This window comes from Neoarius graeffei, chromosome 4 (genome assembly GCF_027579695.1).
Source record: "Neoarius graeffei isolate fNeoGra1 chromosome 4, fNeoGra1.pri, whole genome shotgun sequence".
NCBI lineage: Eukaryota > Metazoa > Chordata > Actinopteri > Siluriformes > Ariidae > Neoarius > Neoarius graeffei.
In genome coordinates, this window is record NC_083572.1 from 66,201,736 (window position 1) to 66,217,093 (window position 15,358).

At 41.9% G+C, this 15,358-nt stretch overlaps 1 protein-coding gene across 2 annotated transcripts in view; it reads right to left on the reverse strand.

The window, feature by feature from the left end:
• Nucleotides 1–12,378, reverse strand: part of zgc:123305 — a 44,459-nt gene extending 32,081 nt beyond the window's left edge. The window contains exon 1 of one of the 2 annotated variants that reach the window (XM_060919497.1): nucleotides 12,316–12,378. The gene's annotated coding sequence lies outside the window, so the exon portion shown is untranslated. Of the gene's footprint in view, nucleotides 1–2,417; nucleotides 2,438–12,315 lie in introns of those variants that run through there. The other variant, XM_060919496.1, reaches the window with a different exon arrangement.
• Between the last annotated feature and the right edge of the window lie 2,980 nt (nucleotides 12,379–15,358).

Genomic DNA, 15,358 nt, shown 5'->3' on the forward strand with positions numbered 1-15,358 from the left:
TACCCTCCACACCCCAGGTGCCATCCAGGGGCTAATATTTCCTTCATCCCCAAATCTGGGTCGCTAACCACTAAACCCTTCTCTCTTCCTCAATATGGTGTGTAAACTAGTTGTTTTATAAAGCGGTGATATAAATACAGGGCCTCGTTCTCTCAGCTCTCCTCTTTATCTGTGGCTTTTTGTGAGAAGGCCAATGGTACTGGTGTAACGTCAATATGTGGCACCGACAGAATGGGGATACTGCTGATAATGACAATATGAGAGAGACCCAGCGCATTCAGCCCCTATTATTCACTACACATGCACGCACACACATGCACGCACACACACACACTTTTCATTCGGGTTACGGTCTCCCTTATCAACAAAGGGAACGTACATGCAAGTGCTCATTCACACTGGCCCAATTTTTAATCACAGATGTCTGTACACATATACAGACAGACAGACAGACAGACAGACAGACAGACAGAGCTGCTGCACCTGTCATTTAGGCCAACGGTTTGTGACAGACTCAGCCATTCTTTTCACTCAGCCCAGTGTTTCTTCATAAGCAGGGTAAGGCCCAATTGCGTGAGTGCACATGTATAATAGAGAACTGACCACGGGCATGCTGCCAAATAGAGAAAAAAAGCTTCACACAAATGTGGCTTAATGATTACAATTATCTTTGCTCAAAAGTTGAAATCACAACCATTTATCAATATTATCATGCCCATTTAGGAGCAGTGTCGCTTTAATTGTACCAACAGCCATGTGTTTTACAGTGTACACTTTGTGGGGGTGTGCTTTTTTTTTGAAAGGGGGACAAATTAGACCTCATCAAAATGCCTGGTGACAGATGGACAGGCGGACAGAAGGATGAACGGACGGACGGACATCCAAATCAGGTAGTACAGCACTTTTTATATATGTGGTCCTGTCCATTTCAGTGACCAAAAGCAATTCAAAAAACTAACAGTCAAACTAAACTGTCATTTTTAATACTTGGTTGCAAATCCACTTTAGTTATGGACTCCTTCAAGAATCAAAGTTTTCCCATGCTTAGTGGTTTCCAGCTCTTTTCAAACTGCCCCTTCTTACCCTTAAGTTTTTGCTTTTTTTCTGTAGCCATGATTAAATATTCTGCAAATCAATATGCAGGTGCAGTCAGGGGGGGAAAAAAAGCTTTTGCATTTTAGCAAACTGTGTTAACATAGACTGCTGCCACCAGGAGATGAAAAAATTAATTGCAGCATGTTGGTAGGTGGGCCACTGGAAACTGAGAACAGCCCGGCTTGCAATAACAGTCACCGCATACCACACATTCTAAAAGAGAGGCTGCGGGCCACATTTGGCCCAGAGACTGGACTTTAAACTCCCCTGCTGTACAATATCAATCTGCATTCCTTAAAAAGTTAATGAATTACAATAAGACTGCTCCCTTAACCACACTAACCGAGTGTTAATCTTTTAAAACTAAACAAATATAAATACACACTAATAATACACACACACAAAATTCTATCCACATTCACTGGATATGAGCAACCGCATGCTCAGATTAGCTACTCTACTACCAGGATATTAGCTCATATACCATGAGTAGAGAAAAACAAAATGGCAGCGTGTTGTTGCAAATGTTTTTATTGCTTCCTTAAACAAACAAACAACAAACCATTCAACTAAGGCTGGATGATCAGATGATATGGTGATAAATGATCATTCAGTATTATTTTCTAAGATACTATGGATAACGTGATATCTTATTACATCCATCCATTACCTGTAGCTGCTTATCCTGTTCTACAGGGTCGCAGGCAAGTTAAAGCCTATCCCAGCTGACTATGGGCGAGAGGCGGGGTACACCCTGGACAAGTCGCCAGGTCATCACAGGGCTGACACATAGACACAGACAACCATTCACACTCACATTCACACCTACGGTCAATTTAGAGTCACCAATTAACCTAACCTGCATGTCTTTGGACTGTGGGGGAAACCAGAGCACCCCGAGGAAACCCATGCAGACACGGGGAGAACATGCAAACTCCACACAGAAAGGCCCTCGCCAGCTGCTGGGCTCGAACCCAGGACCTTCTTGCTGTGAGGTGACAGTGCTAACCACTACACCACTGTGCTGCCCTTTTTATTACATATTAAGCAATTTTTTAATAATTACAAGCTGACTGGATGCAGCTTTTTTTTAATGCCAAAAGCACAGTTGAATTCTAAAATCCGATTGGTCAGGAGTTCCCACTGTAACAACGGGTTTATATTAATACACTCATTTTAATGTTATTGTTTCTATAGTAACAGCTCATACACAGGGACTCATATGGTGGACGCCTCATATAATCTAATACTAATAAAAGGGATTTTTTTTTAAATGGATATTTAATGGTGAAAATGTAATTTTATAAGAGACGTTTATTTACGATTTATGCAGGAAGTCTTGAGTGTCAGCGATCTGTAACAGTCATGGTGCTTTGTAAAGTTTCCCAGCATGGGAAAGTCCTCAGGACACATGAATGTATTTTTCTGGTTTCTGTTTAAAAACAAAACAAAACAAAACAGCATGCTCCCTGTAAAATAGAGAGAAGATGTGCTTGAGGTGGCTGTTTATTGCTACAACATCCGTGAGAACAGGAAGCAACATAACTTCTCTCTCAGACGTTTTACAGCATTAAAATCTTAACTATAAAGCGTTGAAATGTGTGACATGTTTATTAACAAATTATTGGCAAAATTGCTGTGGCATAAAAGGAACAGCACACTCCGTTCTACAACCCCAATTCCAAAAAAGTTGGCATGCTGTGTAAACTGTAAAGAAAAACAGAATGCAACAATTTGCAAATCATGGAAACCCTATATTTCATGAAAATAGTAAAAAGATAACATAGCAAATGTTGAAGCTGAGAAATTTTATTGTTTTTTGAAAAATATATGCTCATTTTGAACTTGATGTCACTAACATGCTTTAAAAAAGTTGGGACAGGGGCATATTTACCACTGTGTTTCATCGCCTCTACTTTTAACAACACTCTGTAAACGTTTGGGAACTGAAGAGACCAACTGCTGTAGTTTTGAAAGAGAAATGCTGTCCCATTCTTGCCTGATATACAATTTCAGTTGCTCAACAGTTTGGGGTTTTCTTTGTTGTATTTTGCACTTCATAATGTCCCAAATGTTTTAAATGGGAGACCGGTCTGGATTGCAGGCAGGCCATTTTAGCACCCTGACTCTTTTACTATGGAGCCATGCGGTTTTAATATGTGCAGAAAACAGTTTGGTGTTGTCTTGCTGAAAGAAGGAAGGCCTTTCCTGAAAAACATTTTGTCTGGATGGCAGCATATTATTCTGAAACGTGTATATATCATTCAGCATTAATGATGCCTTTCCAGATGTACAAGCTACCCATGGCATGTGCACCAATGCACCCTCATACCATCACAGATGCTGGCTTTTGAACTGTACACTGATAACAGGCCGGATGGTCCCTCTCCTCTTTAGCATGGAGGATGTGGTGTCCATGATTTCTAAATAGAATTTCTACTTTTGATTCATCAGACCTCGGGACAATTTTCCACTTCGCCTCAGTCCATCATAAAAGAGCCCGGGTCAAGAGAAGGTGGCAGTATTTCTGGATATTGTTTATATCTGGTTTTAACTTGCATTTGTGGATGCAGTAATAAACTGTTTTCACAGACGATGGTTTCCTCAAGCATTCCTGACCCCATGCAGTGATTTCCAATGGAGACATGTGTCTGCTTTTAATGCAGTGTCTCCTGAGGGCCTGAAGATCACAGGCATCCAATGTCAGTTTTCAGCCTTGTCTCTTGTCTACAGAGATTTCTCCAGATTCTCTGAATCTTTTAATGATATTATGTACCATAGATGATGTGATCCCCAAATTCTTTGCAATTTCACATTGAGGAACGTTATTCTTAAATTGTTGCACTGTTTGCCCACACAGTCTTTCACTGGAGTGGTGAACCCATCCCCATTTTTACTTCTGAGAGATTCAACCTCTCTGGGATGTTCTTCCATAATCATGTTACTGACCTGTTGCCAATTAATCAAATTATTATTATTTTTTATCATTACACAACTTTCAGTCTTTTGTTGCCCCTGTCCCAACTTTTTTGAAATGTGTTGCTGACATCAATGTCAAAATGAGCATATATTTTTTCAAAAAACAATGAAATTTCTCAGTTTCAACATTTGATATGTTGTCTTTGTACTATTTTCAATGAAATACAGGGTTTCCATGATTTGTAAATCATCATATTCTGTATTTGTGTTTTACACAGTGTCCCAACTTTTTTGGAATTGGGGTTGTACAAAAATAATCCACTTTTGGGGTGGCATCACATCACACCACCCCATTGTTGTTTATTTTTGTATAACAGCATGCCACAAAGAAGGTCACACCAACACATCATGGATTATTTACTTATAACCGCAAAGTCCACTGTGTGCCACTCCTGGAGTATTTCATCTTAAATTGTAAAGTGTTTTTTGTTTTTTGTGTTAAATGTGTTTATTTTTATACTAATTTTAAAACAAACCCAAAAAAAAAAAAAAGAAAAAAAAAAAGTTATTATAAATGTATTTTTATTACATATATTATTCATAGCAGGTTTATTAATGCAACACTGCTGTACTGCTGCAAGTTTCCGAGGAAGTCTATACTTTGTGATGCATATTGTATAGTGTAGAAATTCCTTTCATAATTGTGCGCTGATATTTGTCACATCATCCAGCCCTCCAACCAAACACAATATGCAAGTGCAGCAACGATCAATCTTTTGCCTCATGAAGGTGTTTGTTATTTGTCTTACAGGGTTTTGGGAAACAGAAACCATAAAGTGGTCAGATTTCCCTCGGACTGGTCAGTGTGTTAAAATAAACGTAGGGCTCATGATTTAATGCAGATGAATCAATAAAAACCATGTTGAACATTCAGACATCTGCTCATGTTACCTGCTGCAGACAATTATGTAAGGAATAAAACATGATCCGACATGCTGGAGCAGGAAAAACAAGCAGCCATGGGTGCCATGATGACGTTACCACACTGACGCAGAGATTTTCCTCTAAAGAGCACATCATGAAATGTTGCATTCCTCTCAAACTATAGCAAATTATCTCAATCACATGAAGGACACTTCATTTATAGTTCCATGTAAGTCATTGGAACGTCTGCTACTCTGAGTTGTGCTGTTAAAAAAAAAAAAAAAAAATCAACACCTAACTAATCGGAATTGAGGAAATCACCAGTACTGTGATGTTTTTAATTAAGCAAGGGAGCCAAAAAATTGAGATCGTAAACAAAATGAGATTTACTGTGGAAAACTAGGGCACTTCATTATTAAGATGAATAATGAAGTTTTGTCAGTGTCACTGCACTTGTGCAAGTCTGCGGCTTGAATGTGGAAGTACAAAACCTACGCTCTCAGAAAAGTAAAGTACATTACTGTACCTTTCAGGGTACAACGGCCTGTCACTGGGGCAAGACCCTCTCAGGTACTTGCAGTATTTCTCCATTTATTGCTGGGATAAAATTGTTTATCATTTCGGCCTGGCGTTCACACGGCACCGGCGTTTTGGGTGCCCAAAACGAAATCTTTTGAGAACGGGTTCCAGAGTGAAAAAATCTGGCAACGGCACCGTTGCGAAGTCGTCTGGATGAGTAGAACGGATTTGTTTACGATATCACAACCACATGACTGTCAGTGCTTCACGCCGGGTAGAAGTGTAATGAACTCGATGCGAGTTGTCAACAAATCCTATAACTTGGTTCATGAAACGCGCTTACAAAATATTTTCACTGTGAATATTTGTGTAATGGTGCAAAGTGAGAGAGAGAGAGAAAATAGCCCTTAGGGCAGAGTCTTTAGTCCAAACACTGCGGAAGCAGTATAACCAAACCGCGCACCGCCCGTGCACTTTCCAAAAACAAAAACAATCCCGCTAGCAAAAATAGAAAAAAAAGAAAAAAAAAAGGAGTGATCTCACCTCTTCAGATGTTGGTTTAAGTCCGACAATACATTCCTCAAAAAGGGCGTAGAAGAACAAAGTAATCCATCAACGTGTAGCATTCAATTTATTCCAGACCATTAAAGAATTCTGGAGGATATCAGAATGCTGGCGTACCGGCTTCCATCTACCCCCATTCATTCCTCTTTCCGCGTCTTTCGTTTTACGCTACTGATTAATAATCAAAACTTTATGTGGCTGATGCTACAGAAGAAGGGGTTTATGCGCATGCGTCTACTTCCTCTATTGTTCTGGTGTCTCCGATGGGACCGTCTTACAGCGCACATAGAGGTGTGGCATGTGTATTGCATCGTTTTCAGCAAGCGTTGCCATATGTACCTGATATTTTACTGATCCGTTGCCCATGTGGACGCGATATTTAAAAAAAAAAAAATCTCGTTGCCATTGTCGTGTGGATGTAGCCTAGGCCCTGTCCACACGGCAACGGATTCAGGTGAATCTGATAAAATTGTTTATCGTTTCGGCCTGGCGTCCACACGGCACCGGCGTTTTGGGTGCCCCAAAACGAAATCTTTTGAGAACGGGTTCCAGAGTGGAAAAATCTGGCAACGGCGCCATTGCGAAGTCGTCTGGATGAGTAGAACGGATTTGTTTACAATGACGTCACAGCCACATGACAATCCCGCCAGTAAAAATAGGGGGAAAAAAAGGAGCGATCTCACCTCTTCAGATGTTGGTTTAAGTCCGACAATACATTCATCAAAAAGGGCGTAGAAGAACCAAGTAATCCATCAACGTGTAGCATTCAATTTATTCCGGACCATTAAAGAATTCTGGAGGATCTCAGAATGTTGGCGTACCAGCTTCCATCTACCCCCGTTCATTCCTCTCTCTCTCCATCTACCCCATTCATTCCTCTCTCTCTCTCTCTCCATCTACCCCCGTTCATTCCTCTTTCCGCGTCTCCATTCAAAAAACGAGCACGTGATTTAAAGGGACTATAGCCATAGGACAGGAAGTGAGAAGGTGTGCGCGTGTGACAGTGACAGGGAAGAACCTAGGCTCATGCTCGCCCTGAATTTCTCTTAAAGTGAAGGCAGAAGAACGTTCAGCGCCTGGCCAGGCTTTCTATGTATTAATTACATAGACGTTTTAATATGAAATATAAATAAGTGTCTTAGACAATAGATACTATTTTACGCTACTGACTAATAAATCAAAACTTTATGTGGCTAATGCTACAGAAGAAGGGGTTTATGCGCATGCGTCCTACTTCTATTGTTCTGGTGTCTCTAATGGGACCGTCTTACAGCGCACGTAGAGGTGTGGCATGTGTATTGCATCGTTTTCAGCAAGCGTTGCGTTGCCATATGAACCTGATATTTTACTGATCCGTTGCCCATGTGGACGCGATATTTAAAAAAAAAAAATCTCGTTGCCGTTGTGTGGATGTAGCCTGAAGTTAAACAAGACAGAGAAGAAGTGATCACGGCACATTGTAACTGTATGGCTGGGTAAGAATTTTGTCGCGACCTTCACGCATATGGACTTTGTGAGGAGTGAAGAGTAAACAAAGAAACATCTGGGGACTTTAGTACTTCGTGACTAAAAAAAGTACCATAAAATAACACCACATAGCAAGAAAAGTACTTGGAAAACACTAAGGACATAGCTGAGAGGGATATACCGTACAAACCTTTCACCAAGTGATCACTGCAAACTCGAGCATGCTTCGACTCGGCTCCCTTCGATTTCAGTGAGAGGTTCAGAAGCCACCTTTCTTGACGTCTTTACGAAATCTGGTTTTCATTCACCCGTTTTTTATGAGTTCACGGGGAACCCTGAAGAAACTTTTATCAGTTTCATGGTTTGATCGATTTGAACAACCTAAAACAACGCAAGCGCAAGGCATTTTTCATGGGAGCAATGCATCTTCTCCGTACAAACGCTTTGTCAACTGAGCTTTGGTAGACCACCAGCTAGTATTCTGAATAACTGATGAGGCGGATGTGACATCACGTGAAACCCAGTACCTTTTTGACCCTTAAAAGGTACACAGTTACCTTGAAGCCCAATACTGAGCCCTAGAGGGTATATTAGTGTAGGCTGTACCTTGGGGGACAGAAATGGACTCCTACTGTACCCCTGTTTCTGACAGTGTAGAAGAACATGGTGTTCAACGGTGCTAATACTGTAGATAGATTTCTTGAGTATTTGCTAATCTAAGAAGTTAAAACATATCCTTCACTAAATCAGCTGCTTTAATTCTGTCTTAGTCTCAACCAAGGAAAAGATGGAATAAAGAAATAAAACATTTAGCTTTTCTAGTTTAATTTTGACCCAGGCTAAATCTGCGAGCAGGGATGGTTGATATGAGAGAGAGAAAGAGAGAGAGAGCTATATAATTCATGCATCCTGGAATTGACCTGATATTGAACCTGTCCATTAACCATTTGCTTCTAATCATCTTTTCTAATCTTCAGCTGTCCATTTCGGGAGAGTCTGTGTAAATGTAATTCTTAGTAACCTCTAAAGAGCTGTGTGTGAAAATCCCAGATGATCAGCGGTTTCTAAAACACTTAAACCAGATCATCTGATACCAATAACTATGCCATGGTTAGTCACAGAAATCACACTTTTTCTTCATTCTCATGTTTGATGCGAATATTATCTGAAGCTCTTGACCTGCATCTGCATGATTGTTTTTTGCACATGATCGGCTGATTGGATAACTGCATGAATGTGCAGGTTTACCTAATAAAAGTGGACAGTGGACGTATATAGCTATTCTTTTAATTTTGGGTTCAATATCAGGGTCAAAGCAGACTAAAAGGAATGAGACAAAATGTGCTGTCTTGATAATTGCATTCATAAGAATATTCTTAAAAAAAGGAAGTGACAGAAGTTTTGTGGATAACTTTCACGTGTTTAAAAAAAAAAATGTGTTACTGAGATGTGTTAGAGAATCAGTCTGAAACTTGAAAGAAGCAAAGACTAGGCATATTTTCATGTCCAGTAATCTGTTGACTTTCTTTTGTCTAGAACATCTATCCATCATCTGTAACCACTTATGCTTCTACAGGGTCGCAGGCAAGCTGGAGCCTATCCCAGCTGACTACGGGTGAAAGGCGGGGTACACCCTGGACAAGTCGCCAGGTCATCACAGGGCCGACACATAGACACAGACAACCATTCACACTCACATTCACACCTACGGTCAATTTAGAGTCACCAGTTAGCCTAACCTGCATGTCTTTGGACTGTGGGGGAAACCGGAGCACCCGGAGGAAACCCACACGGACACGGGGAGAACATGCAAACTCCACACAGAAAGTCCTCCGTCAGCCACTGGGCTCGAACCCAGAACCTTCTTGCTGTGAGGCGACAGTGCTGACTACTACACCACCGTGCCGCCTTTGTCTATAACTTTCTAGCGAAAATCTTTATAATTCAGTCCCATTATACCACAGCACTACCGAATTCTTGACTCTCGTTATCAATATATCATTTCTATAATAATCAGGACTGGTAACTTTGTGATTTTGCTGTAACAAGCTGCACTTTTTTTCCTTATTAATATCAAGAGACAGAAAAAGCTAGGCAAGTGAGGGAATGACTATAGTCTTTATCAGCATAACAGAAACTTATTTTGCAGCTTTCCCACAACATAACTATAAACAGGAAAATATGACACGCCTTCCTTAACTTTATTTTAGCACTGACAAATTCTCTCCCTCACTGGCAGATCATTACAGTGACGAAAGCCGCTCAGACTGCTTTTTCTTCCAGCCATCAAAGTTTCTCGGCAATATTACAGTAGTGGTTTCCTGTTGCGGGCAGCACAGTGGTGTAGTGCTTAGCACTGTCACCTCACAGCAAGAAGGTCCTGGGTTCGAGCCCAGCGGCTATTGAGGGCCTTTCTGTGTGGAGTTCGCATGTTCTCCCAGTGTCTGCATGGGTTTACCCCACAGTCCAAAGACATGCAGGTTAGGCTAACTGGTGGCTCTAAATTGACCGTAGGTGTGAATGTGAATGGTTGTTTGTCTCTGTGTGTCAGCCCTGCGATGACCTGGCGACTTGTCCAAGGCGTACCCCGCCTCTCGCCCACAATCAACTGGGATAGGCTCCAGCTTGCCAGCGACCGTGTAGAACAGGATAAGCGGCTACAGATCACGGACGGATGGATGTAGAATAGACATAAAAGCCATTAAACCCCCCCGAAACAGCCAATGTCTAGGTAATACCGCATTATACACTATATTGCAAAAAGTACTGTATGTGGACATCAAGTCACTGAATATCCCATTCCAAAACCACAGAAACTGGTCCACACTATGCTGCTATAACAGCTTCCACTCTTCTGAGAAGGCTTTCCACAATATTGTGTGGACTGCAGCTGTGTGAAAATTTGGGTTTGGGGACTGATATAAGGTGAGAAGGCCTGGCACAATGTTGCTGTTGTTCCAGCTCATCCCAAAAGATAAGCAGCTATAGATAATGGATGGATGGATGGATGGATTTCCCATTGCCTTCTCCTGAATTATTATAGGAGGTTTTCTCCTCTCAACAACCATTCACACACACATTCTCACTGAAGTTAACCTAACTGCATGTCTTTGGACTGTGAGGGAAACTGGATCACCCGAAGGAAACCCATGCAGAGGCGGGAAGAACATGCAAACTCCACACAGCAAGGTCCCTATGGGCTGCTGGGCTCGAACTCAGAACCTTCTTGCTGTGAGGTGACCATGCATTGAAAAATTACTGTGGTATAAATATTATACTATGATCTAATACTTCAGGACATGCTGTTCATACAAAATAATCAACTTGGAAGTTGTGTCACTGATTACTTCCTTATAACAGCATGCCCCAAAGTGTATTTTTCCCTCCTTTCTCAAGCATTTGACACGTCATCAAACTTTAACTGCTTTTACAGATCTTTAATATCAATACTTAGACTAGTTATGTGTTGAAACCGCAGAAATTGGTCCAAGCTTTGCTGCTATAACAGCTTCCCACAATATTTTGTGGACTGCAGCTGTGTGGAAATTTGGGTTTGGGGACTGATATAAGGTGAGAAGGCCTGGCACAATGTTGTCATTCCAGTTCATCCCAAAAGATAAGCAGCTATAGATAATGGATGGATGGATGGGTTTCCTGTTGCCTTCTCCTGGATTATTATAGGAGGTTCACACACACACACACATTCTCATTGAAGTTAACCTAACTGCATGTCTTTGGACTGTGAAGGAAACTGGCTCACCTGAAGGAAACCCATGCAGACGCGGGAAGAACATGCAAACTCCACACAGCAAGGTCCTTATGGGCTGCTGGGCTCGAACCCAGAACCTTCTTGCTGTGAGGTGACCGTGCATTGACAAATCACTGTGGTATAAATATTATACTATGATAATACTTAGGCGGCACGGTGGTGTAGTGGTTAGCACTGTCGCCTCACAGCAAGAAGGTCCGGGTTCGAGCCCTGTGGCCGGCGAGGGCCTTTCTGTGTGGAGTTTGCATGTTCTCCCTGTGTCCGCGTGGGTTTCCTCCGGGTGCTCCGGTTTCCCCCACAGTCCAAAGACATGCAGGTTAGGTTAACTGGTGACTCTAAATTGACCGTAGGTGTGAATGTGAGTGTGAATGGTTGTCTGTGTCTATGTGTCAGCCCTGTGATGACCTGGCGACTTGTCCAGGGTGTACCCCGCCTTTCGCCCGTAGTCAGCTGGGATAGGCTCCAGCTTGCCTGTAGAACAGGATAAAGCAGCTACAGATGATGAGATGAGATGAGATGCTGTTAGTAGAAAATAATCAACTTGGAAGTTACGTCACTGATTACTTCCCTATAACAGCATGCCCCAAAGTGTATTTTTCTTTCTTTCTCAGGTATTTGACACGTCATCAAACTTTCACAGATCTTTAATATCAATACTTATGTGTCGATTAGTTTTGTTTTGAATGCTTTTGGAAGTAACCTTTACTCTGCAGGTGAATGAAGACTGGTTGTGTTCATCAGCTGCAGTTATGGACAGAACTGGATGGCTTAGTATAGTTCAAAAACAGAAAAATACACGTCCATGCTATAAAACAAAACATTAGACATTGCTCATTCGACCCTGCAAACTGACGATAAGGAAAGAGAAGTCAGCTGATCACTGTGAACATCACAACATCCCCAAATAACAACAATAAACAAATAAATAAGCACAATAACAACGCCCATGACTAACAAACAAGAACTTTTACCATTATATACTATGAGTGATATACTGCAATCATTAACACTTTCATTATTGCTCACTGATGTTTTTAAAACTCTATTTCCGCTCTTACCTTTCCAGAGGCGACTTTAGACAGAAGCCTTCCTCTCAAACTTCCGGACGCTGAAATGTTCTCAAGGCGGTGACTCGGGATACATGTCAATCACAGATTCAGCCAATTAGTGACCGCGGTCCATTAAGACCCGCCCACCCTATCGAGTTATTGTTTTGTTTTTATGAAAGCTGTGTTCAGTTCTGATGAAGACCACTAGATGGCGCACAGACACAGTCAAGTCCTGCAGCTCTGCACCTCATTCACAACTTCATTCGGCTTTCAGTCTGGGCGAGACTCTGGGTCCAATTCCACACATTTCATTCTTCAGTAGAGATGGGATTTATGGCTCTTTGATGGGATCCGCATTTTTGTGATCCGTTCTTTGAAAAGAGCCGTTCAAAAGACTGGCTCATTTGGCTCTTTTTTAAAAATATTTATTCAGTTTTAAGAAGACAGCGTCTAAAGAAGCCAGATCCCTCTGCTTAGACAGTGACATCAATATTTCTGGACATACCTTTTATATAAAGCAACCTAGACTTACATTATTGTAACCCCTAAACGCTCATAAATAACCATTAACCTCCTAAGGCCCAAGCTGTTTTTTTACATGCATTTTTTATTTCTCTTTGCTATTTGGGCTTATTAGAACCTGATTAGAATAAAAACTAAGCATCATCTTTTGATAAGATGTACTTTTAGAGAAAAAGTATGTCCACATATGTGGATTCTTTTTCCGAATTTCCATAAAGTGCTGTCCACGCATGTGACCGCTAAGCCCTAGGAGGTTAAAAAACAATGAGGGCTTCAATGAATGTCCATGCAGAACAGCTTTTCTGTAAAAAAAAAAAAAAAGAACCCACTCATGAACATAGTTATCAAGAACGCAAGAATATTTTATAGAAAAACACTTGTTTTACAAAAATATTTAAGTCTGAGATACAAAATAGATACAACTAGACAAACAGATAAATAAATAAAATACACAAAAATAGAACAAACAAAATGACGATAGAATAAATTAAATGAACGTCCGTGCAAAGTAGTTTTCCCACAATATTATCATTAATATCACACAACAACATTATAAACTATCTGAAACACAGTACAGAAAAAGAACGACAGAAAGAACGGCTCCCCCAGCTCGAGACTCGGTTCTTATCGTTCATGCCTAGGAGCCGTTCAAAAGAATCGGTTCGTTCGCGAACGTCACAACACTATTCTTCAGTTTCTCATTTTCTTTGGGGGGCGGCTTTTTTTTTTTTTTTTTTTACCTTTATTGGATAGGACAGTGTAGAGACAGGAAATGAGTGGGAGATAGAGCCGGGGAGGGATCGGGAAATGACCTCAGGTCAGAATCAAACCCAGGTCCCTGGATTTATGGCATGGCGCCTTATCCACCTGAGCCACGACGCCCCCAGTTTCTCATTTTCTACAGAGCACTGTAGTTCTGTGATAGAACACCGAGCCACTGCAGACCCAATGTGGAAACTTAGGACGCTTTTTCTTGACGATAAAAACATGTGTTCTATTACCTTCTAGCGAGGTTCATCCATTTGGTTTGACGCCATGTGATATTGTAAGCTCATCCTACATGTATTACGTCACAATATTGAGATGGTTGTCAAGACAGCATGACGTCACACTTCGGAGCTGTCGAACACCAGAACTTCATTAGATCATTAGAATATTGCTCCATCGAGTGTGGAAGTATAATAATAATAACAATAATAATAATAATAGAGGTGGTGATGTACCAAGAAGGTCCGGGTTCGAGCCCCGTGGCCGGCGAGGGCCTTTCTGTGCGGAGTTTGCATGTTCTCCCCGTGTCCGCGTGGGTTTCCTCCGGTTTCCCCCATGGTCCAAAGACATGCAGGTTAGGCTAATTGGTGGCTCTAAATTGACCGTAGGTGTGAATGTGAGTGTGAATGGTTGTCTGTGTCTATGTGTCAGCCCTGTGATGACCTGGTGACTTGTTCAGGGTGTACCCCGCCTTTCGCCCGTAGTCAGCTGGGATAGGCTCCAGCTTGCCTGCGACCCTGTAGAACAGGATAAAGCGGCTACAGATAATGAGATGAGATAATAATAGGGGTGGTGATGTAGTGGTTAGCACTGTTGCCTCACAGCAAGAAGGTCCTGGGTTCGAGCCCAGCAGCTGGCGAGGGCCTTTCTATGCAGAGTTTGCATGTTCTCCCCGTGTCTGCATGGGTTTCCTCCGGGTGCTCCGGTTTCCCCCACAGTCCAAAGACATGCAGGTTAGGTTAACTGGTGACTCTAAATTGACCGTAGGTGTGAATGTGAGTGTGAATGGTTGTCTGTGTCTATGTGTCAGCCCTGTGATGACCTGGCGACTTGTCCAGGGTGTACCCCGCCTCTCGCCCGTAGTCAGCTGGGATAGGCTCCAGCTTGCCTGAGACCCTGTAGGACAGGATAAGCGGCGACAGATAATGATGGATGGATGGATGGATGGATAATAATAATAATGGGGTGGTGGTGTAGTAGTTCACATTGTCGCCTCACAGCAAGAAGGTCCTGGGTTCGAGCCCAGCAGCCAGTGAGGGCCTTACTGTGTGGAGTTTGCATGTTCTCCCCGTGTCGGTTTCCTCTGGGTGCTCCGGTTTCCCCCACAGTCCAAAGACATGCAGGTTAGGTTAACTGGTGACTCTAAATTGAGCATAGGTGTGAATGTGAGTGTGAATGGTTGTCTGTGTCTATGTGTCAGCCCTGTGATGACCTGGCGACTTGTCCAGGGTGTACCCCGCCTTTCGCCCGTAGTCAGCTGGGATAGGCTCCAGCTTGCCTGCGACCCTGTAAAACAGGATAAGCAGTGACAGATAATGGATGGATGGATGATAATATTTGCTGGCTTTTTTTCATGGTATATCAGATATATTTCATTCAGCTAGCTCATCTTCGACTCGTTCAATATCATGCTAGCTGAATGGAATATATCTGAAATACCATGAAAAAAAAGCCAGCCAATATTATTTCAATGTTTTGTTTATTGTTTTGCTTCATCACTGAAAATTGTTCCCAAAGAAGCTACAGCTGCAGAGAATGTTAC